This window comes from Rhinopithecus roxellana, chromosome 11 (assembly GCF_007565055.1).
Source record: "Rhinopithecus roxellana isolate Shanxi Qingling chromosome 11, ASM756505v1, whole genome shotgun sequence".
NCBI lineage: Eukaryota > Metazoa > Chordata > Mammalia > Primates > Cercopithecidae > Rhinopithecus > Rhinopithecus roxellana.
The window spans coordinates 118651611-118665929 of NC_044559.1; the positions used below are offsets into that span (position 1 = coordinate 118651611).

The following is a 14319-nucleotide window of genomic DNA, read 5'->3' on the forward strand; positions in this document are numbered from 1 at the left end:
TGTTAATTTCAATGCAAAAGCTTTTATTAATTCCAGTGTAAGACATCATGATAATGTTGTTAAGATAATAAAGACTACAGGTTTATCATCTCTTATCCAAAAATCTGAAATCCAAAATGCTCCCAAATTGGAAACTTTTTGAGTGCCAATATGATGCCACAAGTGGAAAATTCCACACCTGACGCCTTTGGTTTCTGATGGTTTAATGTGCAGAGACTTTGTTTTATGCACAAAATTATTTTAAAACATTGTACAAAATTACCTTCAGGTTATGTGAATAAGGTATATATGAAACATAAATGAATTTTATGTTTAGACTTGTGTCCCATCTGTAATGTATGTGCAAATATTCCAAAATCTGAAAAAATCTGAAATCCAAAACACTTCTGGTCCCAAGCGTTTTAGGTAAGAGATACTCAACCTGTATTAAGTTACAGGCTATATATCAAGGTGTTTGTGATGTCTTTGAGACACATGTTTGGGAATAAAACAGTTACTTATTGGGAGAAAGAACAAGGTACAAAATATGGGTTTGAATAAATTTCTCTGAGACTAGAGACAAATTCTGACTCCAGAAAGCGAAAGAGCATTTAAGAAAATAGTTGAAACATAAGTGGTATTTCAATGGATGGAAAGATGAGAGAAATGGTATTTCAAATGGAAAGAACCACGTAAGGACGAGGTGGAGATAGTTGCTGTGCTCAGGCGATGACATAGAAGTCTACTATGACTAGAAATGACTGGAAATAAAGAAGATAGGCTAAAAGTGTATGTTGTGAATGTCAAGAATTATGTCATCCACAGGTTACTGATTTTGCTCACCTCAACTGTTTCCTTGCCTTCTTTTTCCTCCTATACCCAAACTGTTTCACAGTTGACAGTCGTATTTCTGCCACTGTCCAACCAGGCAGCAGAAATGAGAGACATTGATGGATATAATAGCAGTGGTTGAGGAATAGTGTAAGGAATTTCAAGGGCATGTGTATTTGGTGTTTAATGATTCCTTCTGCCTCAAGCAGTATTTTCCAGAGAGCTTTAGTTTCTTGCACAAATTCTTTCATTGTTAAGCTAATATTGCCAAGGTACTTGATGTCTGTGTGTTTGTGTGAGTGCATGAATTTGAAATGGATGAACTATATGAGATTTTCATAGTCCCTCAACAATCGTGACATCTTTTGTGTATTGGATAATATATTTGTTCTATTTTTCCACTTATTTCAAATTCAGAGTTATATGTCATAGTTGACAACTTAGATACTTATTTGAATTATCTGATACCATATCAATGAAATTTTGCAATATAATATTAATAGTCAAGCTGTCAGATATCTTAGACTACTGATGAGAGCTAAAAATGATATATTCTCTAATTTCTGTATTGAAAAATAGAAATATTTTTCTATGCATCATTTGCTTTTCATTTGGCAATTTTTATTTTTATAGGCAGGTGGCTTGATTATTTGTTGAATTTATAGATAGATATATTCTTCAAATTAATTTAGACAATTAAAAAAATTCATGCTCAACAGAAATACATAAAAATCCCATAATAGTATATTAAAATTAAAATATTACAAATTTCAGAAGATACAAATTTTGAACCATGATCTGAGGGTCATTTGAATGAGATTCTGTCAAATGAGTGTGACCATGATACTTTACTAATGAAATTGGTTGGAACGTACCCAATAGATGTCAATTACCTGCATATGAACTCTGGGAAGTATGATGAACAGTAATTTGTTTTTAAGTATCTTACAAGTGAATTAGTCCAGGAAGCTTACAGAGACTCAAACTACTTTAGGCTTTACAGATTTTGATCAATACCTTGGTATATTGCAAATGGAAAAAGAGAATCAAATTATTGTCTACCTAATTGTGGCAGGCAGATTATAAAATCTGCGCCGCCCCACCCCACCCCAATTTCCTATCCTCTAGTTGTTCAATCAAACATTAATCTGGGCACTTGTGTGAAGAGATTTCACAAATGGGTTACTAATCAACTGACCTCAAAAATCACAAGATTATCTTGGACTGTTCAAGTGGGCTCAGTGTAATCACATGAGCCCTTAAAAGCAGAAATGGAAGGCAGGAGAGCTGAGGCAGAAGGGAAGATTAGAGAGATTTGAAGTTTGAGGACTTGGCCTGCATTGCTGGCTTTGGAAATGAAGAAAGAGGATCACAAGAAAGTAATACAGGGGCCACTAAAAGTGGAGAACAATCACTGGTTAACAGCCAGCAAAGACACAAGGATCTCAGTCTTAAGGCTGCGTGAAATTGAATTCTTACAGCTGCATGGAATTGAATTCTGCCAACCACTTGAATGAACTTGAAAGCATATTCATCCTCAGGGCCTTCAGAAGGTAGCACAGCCAACCTACACTTCTGTTTCAGCCTTTTGTGCATCTAAGAAAAGAACCAGCTAAGTCACACCATGCCTGGACTTTTGACCTATAGAAGCTGTGATATAATACATTTGTGTTGTTTTAAGCCCCTGGATGTGTAGTAATTTGTTATGGAAGCAATATAAAATGAGTACACTAATTTTCAAAGTTTTTAGGGAAAGAAAGGTTTATATTTTCTTGATTGTCTATTCTTGCTAATAATGAACGTTTGCACTGAGTAAAATCTCCCTTTTACTGGGTAAAGAGGAACAATTCTAAAAGTCATCTAGAGACCTGGATTCTCCTTAAACACTAATTAATGGTATGATATAGGGGAAAATCCCTGGGTTTTCTTTTTTCTCTTTTACATGGTTCCTGTTCCTCTAGTTTTTCATTTATATGTTTAATTTTTTTATTCTTATCCCTATTTTCATTGTTTTCCTTTAGATCATGCCAAAAATTAAGGATCTATCTTCCATTAATGCCACTTGCCCCTACTGTCCTAGCCTGTGTAATTTTGATAAAGTCAAATTTAATTATCTGTCTATTCATCATCCGTCTCTCTCTCTCTCTCTCTCTCTCTCTCTCTCTCTCAATCATCTATCTATGTACTTACTTCTTTATTTATTTACTTCTTTATATGGTTGCTCTTGTTTTAGGTGTTGTATCTAAGAAACCATTGCCTAATCCAAGGTCATAGACTTATACCTATAGTCCTTCTAACAGTTTATATCTTTATATCTTATACTTAGGTCTTTAATCCATCTTTAGTTAATTTTTAATATGGTATGAGGTATCCACTTGAATGTACCTATCCAGTTGTCTGAGCACCATATATTGAAAACTCTATACTTTCCCCACTGAATTATCTTAACACAGTCAAAATTCATAGATGTACTGTTTTACTTTTGAGCTTTCAATGCGATTGCATTGATCTTTCTGCCTATACTTATGCCAGTACCACACTACCTTCTTGATTACTGCAGCCGTGTACTGTAGTTTGAAAGGAAGTTACTAGGGAAGAATAAGTACTATAATTGTGTTATTTTCTTTCAGGAATTTTTTTGTTTATTCTGTGTTTCTTCCATTTCCATATGTATTTTAGTATTAATTTGCAAATTTCTGCAAAAATGGTCATTGGAATTTTGAGAGGAATTGCATTGAATTGGTAGATAAATTTGGTAACTATGGTCATCTTAACAATATTAAGTCTTCCAACCTATCATGCATCATGTCTTTCTGTTTACTTAGGTCTTCTTTGATTTCTTTCAACATTGTATTTTTAAAATTTTTGTTGTACAAATCTTGCTTTTTGTTTATTACAGTTATTCCTGTCTTTTATTATTTTTGAGGCAACATTAAATGAGATTTTTCTTAATTTTATTTTATATTGTTCCTTGCCAGTGTATAGAAATGAAACTGGTTTTTGTATATTGATTTTATATCCTATAAACTTACCAACTTATTAGCTCTAATAGTTTTTAATTAATTTATTTTTTGGTGGTTTATCAGGATCTTCTATATACAAGATCATGTCATCTGCAAATAGAGATAAGTTTACTTTTTGTTTTCATTCTGGGTGCTTTTTATTTTATTTCCTTGCCTAATTGTCTGAGAGAAACTCCAGTGCAATATTGACTAGAAGTGGTGACAGACAGCCTTGTCTTTTTCCTATTAGGGGAGTCTTTTTCAGTCTTTTACCATTAGGTATGATATTAACTGTAAGTTTTTTATATATGTCATTTATCAAGCAGAGCGTGTTTCCTTCTATTATTAGTATGCTGAGTGTTTCTTTTATTATAAGACAGTGTTAAGACCTTGTCATATCTTTTCTTGCAGCTATTGTCATGGTCGTGTGGTTTTTCTTTACTTGATCAATATGGTGTATTGATTGATTTTTATATGTGGAACCAATTTTGCATTCTTAGGATAAATTCCACTTGACCATGGTGAAAAATTTTTAAAATGTATTGCTCAGTGTATATTCATCAGATATGTTGGTCTGTTGTTTGCTTTTTTTGTGATGTCTTTGTCTAGTTTTGGTTTATTAAGGTAATAGTGGCCTTATAGAATGAGTTGGGAAGTGTTTCCTCCTCTTTTGTTTTTTATAATAGTTTGTGAAGTATTAGTGTTAATCATTTAAATGTTTCATATAATTTACTAGTAAGCCTTTCGTGCTGGAGCATTTGTGGAAATATTTTTGATTACCAATTTATTCACTTGTTACAGTCTATTTGGATTTTTTATTTCTTCTTGAATTGGTTTTGGTAATTTGTGTCTTTCTAGAAATTTGTCCATCTCATCTAGGTTATCTAATTCGGTAGCATAAAATTTTTCATAGTATTTCCTTGTAGTTGTTTTTATTTATGTAAGGTTAGAAATTCTGACCCTTGTTCACTCTTCATTTTAGTAAATTGAGTATTTAATTTTACTTTCTCTTGGTTCATCTAGTGAAAAGATTGTCAATTTTATTGATATTTCCAGGAACTTTTGTTTCTTAATTTTTTTTTTGTTTTTCTATTTCCTATTTTGTTTATTTCTTCTCTAATACTTATTATTTTCCTCCTCTGCTTGCTTTGGGTTTAGTTTGCTCTTCTTTTAGCTTCTTATTATTAATGTTTAGCTCTTTCCTTGTTTAAATTTAGGTATTTATAGCTATACATTTCTTACTAAGCACTGAAATAACAGCATCTCATCCATTTGTATATGTTGTATTTTTATTTTCATGTATTTAAAGTATTTTCTAACATCTCTTGCAATTAATTCTTTAGCCTATTGGTTATTTAGGAAACTGTTATTTAATTCTACGTATTTGTGAATTTTTCTAATTTAATTCTATTATTAATTTAAATCATTCTATTTCTGGAGAACATACTTGTATGATTTGTCTGCTCTTAAATGTATTGAGATTTGTTTTATGACCTAAAATATTCTCTTTCTTGGAGAATGTTCTGTGTGCACTTTAGAAGCATATATATTCTTTTGTTGTTGGGTAGAGTAAGTGTTCCATATGTATCTGTTAGGTCTAGTTGGTTTATAGAATTGCTCAAGTTTTCTATTTTCTTGCTGATCTTCTATCAAATAGTTCTATATATTTATTTTTGAAGGTAGAGTATTAGAGTCTGCAACTATTATTATAAAATGGTCTACTTTTCAATTATTTTAGCTTTTGCTTCACATATTTCAGGGCTCTGTTTTTACATGCAGAGATGTTTATAGTTTTTATATATTATTGATTGGTTGACCCATTTGTCATTATAAAATGCCCTGTTTTGTCTCTAATAACAATTCTGTCTTCTGTCCAGGGTAATCAGGCAAGAGAAAGAAAGAAAGCATATTCGGATAGGAAGAGAGGAACTCAAATTATCTTTGTTTACAGCAGACATGATTCTATATCTAGAAAACTCCATTTTCTCAGCACAAAAGCTCCTTAAGCTGATAAGCAATGTCAGCAATCTCAAGATACAAAATCCATGTGCAAAAATTGCTAGCAATCCTATATACCAACATCTGGCAAATAGAGAGCCAAGTTATGAATGAACTTCCATTCACAATTGTCACAAAGAGAATAAAACACAGAAGAATACAGTTAACAAGGGAAGTGAAGGACCTCTTCAAGGAGAACTACAAACTACTGCTCAAATTAATCAGAGAGGACACAAAGAAATGGAAAAACATTCCATGCTCATGGATAGGAGGACTCAGTATTGTAAAAATGGCCACACTGACCAAAGTAATTTATAGATTTAATGCTATTCCCATTAAACTACCATTGGCATTCTTCACAAAATTAGAAGGAACTATTTTAAAATTAGTGTATAACCCAAAATAGGTCAAATAGCCAAGATAGTCCTAAACAAAGAGAACAAAACTGGAGGCATCATGTTTTTGCCTCTTCAAACTATACTGCAAGGCTACAGTAACCCAAAGAGCATGGTACTGATACAGAAACAGACACATAGACCAATGGCACATAATGGAGAACTCAGAATTAAGGCCACACATCTACAACCATCTGATCTTTGACAAACCTGGCAAAAACAAGCTATGGGGAAAGGATTCCCTATTTAACAAATGGTGCTGGGAGAACTGGCTAGCCATATGCAACAAATTGAAACTGGACCCCTTCCTTATACCTTATACAAAAATTAACTCAAGGTGGACTAAAGACTTACATGTAAAACCCAAAACTATAAACATTCTAGAAGAAAATCCAGGCAATAACTTTCATGGCATAGACACGAACAGAGATTTCATGATGAAAGCACTGAAAGTAATAGCACCAAAAGCAAAAATTGACAAATAGGATCTAGTTAAAGAGCTTCTGCACAGCAAAACAAACTATCATCAGTGTGAACAGAAAACCTACAGAATGGGAGAAAATGTTTTCACTCTATCCATCCATCAAGGGTCTAATATCCAGAGTCTACCAGAAACTTAAACAAATTTTCAGGAAAAAAAAACTCATTAAAAAGTGGGCAAAGGACATGAACAGACACAAATATTCATGTGGCCCACAAACATATGAAAAAAAACTTCAACATCACTGATTAGTAGAGAAATGCAAATCAAAACCACAATGAGATTGCCATCACATACCAGTCAGAATGGTGATTATTAAAAAGTCAAGAAACAACAGATGCTAGCGAGGATGCAGAGAAAAAGGAATGCTTTACATAGTGGGTGAGAATGTAAATTAGTTCAACCACTGTGGAAGACAGTGTGGCAATTCCTCAAAGATCTAGAATCAGACATACCATTTGATTCAACAATCCCATTACTGGGTACCATTTGATTCAGCAATCCCATTACTGCACATACTGGGTATACATAAATATAAATGATTCTATTATAAAGACACATACATGCGTATGTTCATTGGAGCACTGTTCACAGTAGCAAAGACATGGAATCAACCCAAATGCCCATCAATGATAGAATGGATAAAGAAAATGTGGTACATATATACCATGGAATTTTATGCAGCCATTAAAAGGAATGAGATCATGTCCTTTGCAGGGACACGGATAGAGCTGGAAACTGTTATCCTCAGCAAACTGATGCTGGAACAGAAAACCAAATACCACATGTTCTCACTTATAAGTGGGAACTGAATGATGAGAACACATGGACACATGGCAGGGAACAACAGACACTGGGACCTGTCAGGAGGGTAGAAGGGAGGTAGAGCATCAGGAAGAATAGCTAATGGATGCTGGGCTTAATATCTGGGTGAGGGATTGATCTGTGCAACAAACCACCGTGGCACATGTTTACCTGGGTAACAAACCTGCACATCCTGCACATGTACCCCAGAACTTAAAGTAAAAGTTGAAAAGAAAGAAAATCATTCTTCTGAATTTCATATAGCCATTTCAGCTTTCTTTTTGTTATTGTTTATGTAGTATGTCTTTTATATCCTTTTACTTCTAACCTTTTTCTGTAGTTGAATCTAAAATGTGTCTCTTGTAGACAGCATATGGTTAGATCATGTTTTTATACAATATGCCAACTTCTTACTTTCGATTTAAGAATTTAATCGATTTGCATATTATATAATTATGATTTACACCTATCATCACAGTGATAGGTTGTTTGTTGCCATTTTGCTACTTGTTTTCTGTATTACTTATGTTTTTTTCTTATTACTCTGTTCCTCCATTACTACCTTATTTTGTTAAATAGATATTTTCTAGTGTATTATATTAATATCCTTTTCTTTTTCTGCTATATATTTTTGAATTATTTTATTAGTTGTTGCCTTAGGGATTACATTTAACATTTTAATTTACGAAAACTTAGGTTGGATTAATGCCAATGTGATTTTAATAATATACAAAAATTTTGATCTTATATACTTCTGCTCACTTCTTCTTTATGCTGTTATTGCCACAAATTATATCATTACATATTGTGCCCATAACCTATTATTATTGATTTTTATCAGTTATATAATTGATTATAATTATTGATTATATAATACCTACCTCTTTATCAATATTCTCTATTTTATGACACATTATTTTTACGATTTCTGTAGTTCTTTATATATAGTTTCCTTAGCTCTTTGAAAATATTTGTCATAACTAATTTAAAGTCTTTGTCTAATAAATCTGGTCTTTCTCAGAGATATTGTGTATTGATTGCTTTTCTTTTTTTCTCTCTGCATGGGAGATACCTTCTTGTTTCTTTGCATTTCTCACTTAAAGAAAAAAAAACCTAGACATTTAAAACAATATACTCTTGGACCTCTGGAAATCAGATGCTCAGTCTCCCAAAAACTCCCACACATTTGCTTCTGTTACTGTTTGTTGTAGTTATAGTTGTTTTGTTGTTAATTTAGTGACTTTACTGAGAGTCTCTTAGATGTCACTGTTTTAGTCCATTTTGGCTGCTAGAACAAAATGCCATAAACTGCGTAGATTATAAACAATGGAAATTTATTTCTCACAGTTCTATAGGCTGGGAAGTCCAAGATCAAGGCACTGGCAGATTCAAGTGTCTGATGAGGGACCACTTCCTGGTTCATAGGACAGTACTATCCTGCTGAGTTCTCACATGGTGGAAGGGGCAAGACAACTCTCTAGTACTTCTTGTATAAACGAATTAAATCCATCCTTGAGGACTCTACCTTCAGGATCTACTCACATCCCAAAAGTCTCATCTCCAAAGATTATGCTTCCACATATGAATGTGTGTGTGTGCAGGGGCACAAACATTCAGACCAAAGTATCCTGGGACCAATAAATCTCTGTTTTGCTGAGGGACTCTGTGTATGTTGGGGTGCACTTTCCATACTCATCCAGGCAGCTGATAACTCTGCCTTAGTTTCCATTTCCTGCTTTCATAGAGCCTCAATATCAGCCAGATGTTAGGGCTTAGGGTCTTTTCAGGTATTTCCAGAGCATGTGCACAGCCCTACACATGCACATGTCTGGCTAGATTTGCAGGAATATGTTGGAACTTTTAAAATTCTCTATCAATGTCTCATTCTATTAGTTTGTTATTTTCACCAACTGTTACACACTGCCTCAGGTGACTATGAAGTTATAACACTTGCTGGTAATTGTTTTCAACAAATCCCTTATGTAGAAAAAGCATTTTGATTGCCATTCTAACTGGTGTGAGATGGTATCTCATTGTGGTTTTGATTTGCATTTCTCTGATGGCCAGTGATGATGAGCATTTTTTCATGTGTCTGTTGGCTGTATGAATATCTTCTTTTGAGAAATGTCTGTTCATATCCTTTCCCCACTTTTTGATGGGGTTGTTTTTTTCTTGTATATTTGTTTGAGTTCTTTGTAGATTCTGGATATTAGCCCTTTGTCAGATGAGTAGGTTGCAAAAATTTTCTCCCATTCTGTAGGTTGCCTGTTCACTCTGATGGTAGTTTCTTTTGCTGTGCAAAAGCTCTTTAGTTTAATTAGATCCCATTTGTCAATTTTTGCTTTTGCTGCCGTTGCTTTTGGTGTTTTAGACATGAAGTCCTTGCCCATGCCTATGTCCTGAATGGTACTACCTAGATTTTCTTCTAGGTTTTTTATGGTATTAGGTCTAACATTTAAGTCTCTAATCCATCTTGAATTAATCTTCGTATAAGGGATAAGGAAAGGATCCAGTTTCAGCTTTCTACTTATGGCTAGCCAATTTTCCCAGCACCATTTATTAAATAGGGAATCCTTTCCCCATTTCTTGTTTCTCTCAGGTTTGTCAAAGATCAGATGGCTGTAGATGTGCGGTATTATTTCTGAGGACTCTGTTCTGTTCCATTGGTCTATATCTCTGTTTTGGTACCAGTACCATGCTGTTTTGGTTACTGTAGCCTTGTAGTATAGTTTGAAGTCAGGTAGCGTGACGCCTCCAAATGGCAATCATTAAGAAGTCAGGAAACAACAGGTGTTGGAGAGGATGTGGAGAAATAGGAACACTTTTACACTGTTGGTGGGATTGTAAACTAGTTCAACCATTATGGAAAACAGTATGGCAATTCCTCAAGGATCTAGAACTAGATGTACCATATGACCCAGCCATCCCACTACTGGGTATATACCCAAAGGATTATAAATTAGTCTACTACAAAGACACATGCACACGTATGTTTATTGCGGCACTATTCACAATAGCAAAGACTTGGAATCAACCCAAATGTCCATCTGTGACAGACTGGATTAAGAAAATGTGGCATATATACACCATGGAATACTATGCAGCCATAAAAAAGGATGAGTTTGCGTCCTTTGTAGGGACATGGATGCAGCTGGAAACCATCATTCTTAGCAAACTATCACAAGAAGAGAAAACCAAACACCGCATGTTCTCACTCATAGGTGGGAACTGAACAATGAGATCACTTGGACTCGGGAAGGGGAAATTCACACACTGGGGCCTATTATGGGGAGGGGGAAGAGGGAGGGATTGCATTGGGGAGTTATACATGATATAAATGATGAATTGATGGGTGCTGACGAGTTGATGGGTGCAGCACACCAACATGGCATAAGTATACATATGTAACAAACCTGCACGTTATGCACATGTACCCTAGAACTTAAAGTATAATAATAAAAAAAAAAAAGCATTTTATACTGAGCAAGCTATTATTATGGTCAATTTCAGATGGCATTTTAATTGTGGTCTTTCAGGGAACCAAAAGACAGATCAAATAATGACAATTATTTGAGAATGAAGCTTTGAAAAAGGTCTAGCACCATTTTACTCATTCTTGTGGCTGCCAGGCTGCACAGGAATGCAAACTGCTATTTTTCAAAGTTAAATGTGAAACTGGAGAGTGGGCAATGAGACTAGGGCAAGTTAAAGCCCATAAAAGTCACCATTTTTTAAAACTGAGATTTAGCCATTTGTTGAATAAAAGCCCTCCAAATTCCCAAAAGGCTTGGCTGATTTCCAGAGTTCCAGACAAGTTGATTCTGACATTTTTGCCAGTTTTAAAATTGATTTTGTGGGGCCAAAAGTTTCAGAGGTCTCTATTCTGGCATTTTCATTGACAGTACTCTTGTGGTTTACTATGTATTTTATGATCTCCTAAAGTGACTCACATAGCCCTTTGTCACTGAAGTCAGACATAAGTGGATATGGCAGCATCCACGTACAACTTGCTAGTAATGAGAAGGGATTACTATTTGAGGGTATTCTTTAAGTGATACCATTTTAGCAAGTATTACCTGTTTCTGTTGAGCTTGCTAGCTTAATAAATTGGTATGAGTCAAAACTTATGATTCAAAGGAAACAATTTAATAAATAGACAAATTATCAACTTGAAGAGGTTTGTATCTAATACTATTTGCTCTCTATTATCTGAATTAAACTATACTTTTTGTCAGAAATTAGTGCATTTTCATATTTCCATAAGTTTTGACATTTTAACATTTGCTGCAAGCCTTGGATCTTGTTATGATGATCCATTCCTACAGCCTGATTTTTTTAAACGTTCTTGAGAACTGGTATTGTCTCACTGTTAAAATTCTCCTTTTTTGAGTTCCTTTGAACCAATTGGTTATTCTGTAGCATGCAACAGGATTTATGTCTCTCCTGCTCACATTCAGGTCCATTAATCTCTCAGAACATTGGAAATGGAGGAAGTACAAGGTTGCCCATCAATGGCTGAGGAAAGTGAGACTGAAAATTCTACCTTATCTTTCCTGAAGATCAAGGTTGATGGAATTCACTGCCAACGTTTTTGGATTTAGCTCCCAAAACTTGATTCATGGTTTTTGTTGCTTTCATTTTTTATATACCTCCTTTTTTTTGTCATCAAACTTGGGATTTCATTCCAATACTTAACCAGTAACTGAGAAAAAGTATTTTTAAAAGTCCTCTAACATAAACATTTAAGACTATAAATGAAATTATGCTATTTATGTTATTTTGTCATTTTAATAATTAACCCTTTGTCACAAGATTATGTTACACATGTGATTCAAAGACATTATGCATTGACTTTTATAAATGCAGGCACAACATGGGAATTTAACTATCATGTCAACAAGCTATGATGAGGATGGTATAGAGATTAATGGAGATACATGATGATAATGGTGATTATGTGTTTGCATGTGATATCAGTATTATTAGGCTGCTAAATGAAGTACAAGAGGTTTATAGAGAAAATATTCAATATAAACTTTGTTGTTCAAGAGCTTTATGGAGTCTTTTCTGGCTGATTAGAGCTGTAGTAGATGGGAGTGTTAAATGAGGGAATGGTCATGTGGAGAAAAGTTATGCTGTCAAAGATTTGCCTTTTTCTCTTAAACTCAGCCATGATAAAAAATGTTCTCTGGAAAGCCAGGGAACTTTCTATAAAGTGACATTTTTCTTTAGGGAACATCTCCATCTGTGAATTCAAGAAATTCTATACTCATACTAAAGGAGCAAGGTAAATGAAGTGCACACTAAAAAAAAATCGCGATTGTCACTAAGTTAAAATTAAACATAGAAAACAGATATTGCCACTGGGTACATTTTGAACAATTTTTTCCCCATACAAAGAAAAAAGTTTATTACTAGAACAAAGGTCAAAAGATATCAAGCTGTTTCTGAATTTAAACCTTTACTTTCTACTATAACCTGAAGATTGACCTTTATTGAATATTTGATACAATACAGAATAATTTATAGTGCTATAACACATACCAAATGACAAAGTTTTTATTTATGAAACACTCTGTTCAAATATTTAAATAATTTATTAATTTGTGAGTTGAAAAATATCACTGAAAAATGCTACTTTTATTATTTAATAGCTTAGTGTGTCAAATCTGATTTTTAATATCAAGCTTTTAAAAATATGAATAATTTAGGTAATATCATTGACAAATAAAAATAATTTTTCTGAGTATCTCAGGGATTCTTTTTAGTAGTTGAATGTTTATAAAGAACAATTTAGAACCGACTGAATGCTATTACCATTTGTATTGCTAATACTATTATTTAAACTTACAATAATATATGCATATGACTTATGTTTATTTGATTATTCATTTGCTTAACATTTGTTTACCTGCTGCAAGAGCCAACTAATGATAGTCCACTTGCATCACCATGATACCCGCTCTTCATCTAAATTGTGTTTACATAATAATTCCACTAAGTATATTCTTAGAATAATTGTGTGTTATTGCAGTTATTTCAGTTATGTCTCTGAACATAAGCAATCGTTAATGCCACTGTTTGCTGCTTAATTAGGATGCAATTTTTGAATAGGAGTAGGGAAGAGAGGTTTCTTCCTTAGGTCTCATAATTTTACTATGGATTCTTTTAATGATGTGACAATTAGATTTGATTTCCAATCTGACTTTAAAATACCACTGAATAACTGAGGTAGCTATGTCATCATAGTCATCATCATCATATTTCTCATTTCTTTTGACAAAGAGAAGCACATGAAATAAAGTGGCAGAAAACAATGGTTTTCAGATTATATGCTAGAACCTGCATAAAGCATTACAGGAAATCTATGAGAGCCCAGGGAATGCTCAACGTTTGTTTTACAGACTTCTAAACCATAAGAGTCCACAGGTATTATCCATACTGCAGTGCATAGGAAAGCATCAGGGCTCAGAGTTTTTCATAATCCTAGGGAAAGCTGGAACTATCTGATCCAACTTTTTCTGAACAAAAGCACAGTGAGCAATGATCTCTTCTAAAGCTGTAAGAGTTGAAGAAGGACGAAAGAAACATGAAAAGTGACTCATCAGTCAGAAACAGGTTTATTTTAAAGAATAAACCTGAGAGGGGCCTCTGGCCGAGTTAGGTCAAGTGCCCTCTCTCTTACAGACTAAGAGTATTTTAGGACGGAGAGCTTATCACAGGCTCAGAATGTTTCTGTGTCTCTTTGTCTTGCTTATCTGGGAGGGAGAGTTTTGTGTCTGTTCCCATACATCTTTCTGCAGCTGCAGGCATACCCCCCAAGTCTGCT

General features: G+C 34.0%; 1 protein-coding gene across 1 annotated transcript in view; it reads left to right on the forward strand.

Annotated features, from left to right (window-relative positions):
- The window catches only part of MALRD1 (MAM and LDL receptor class A domain containing 1), a 706902-nt gene that overhangs the window by 28804 nt on the left and 663779 nt on the right, over positions 1-14319 (forward strand). The gene's annotated exons all lie outside the window — the stretch shown is intronic.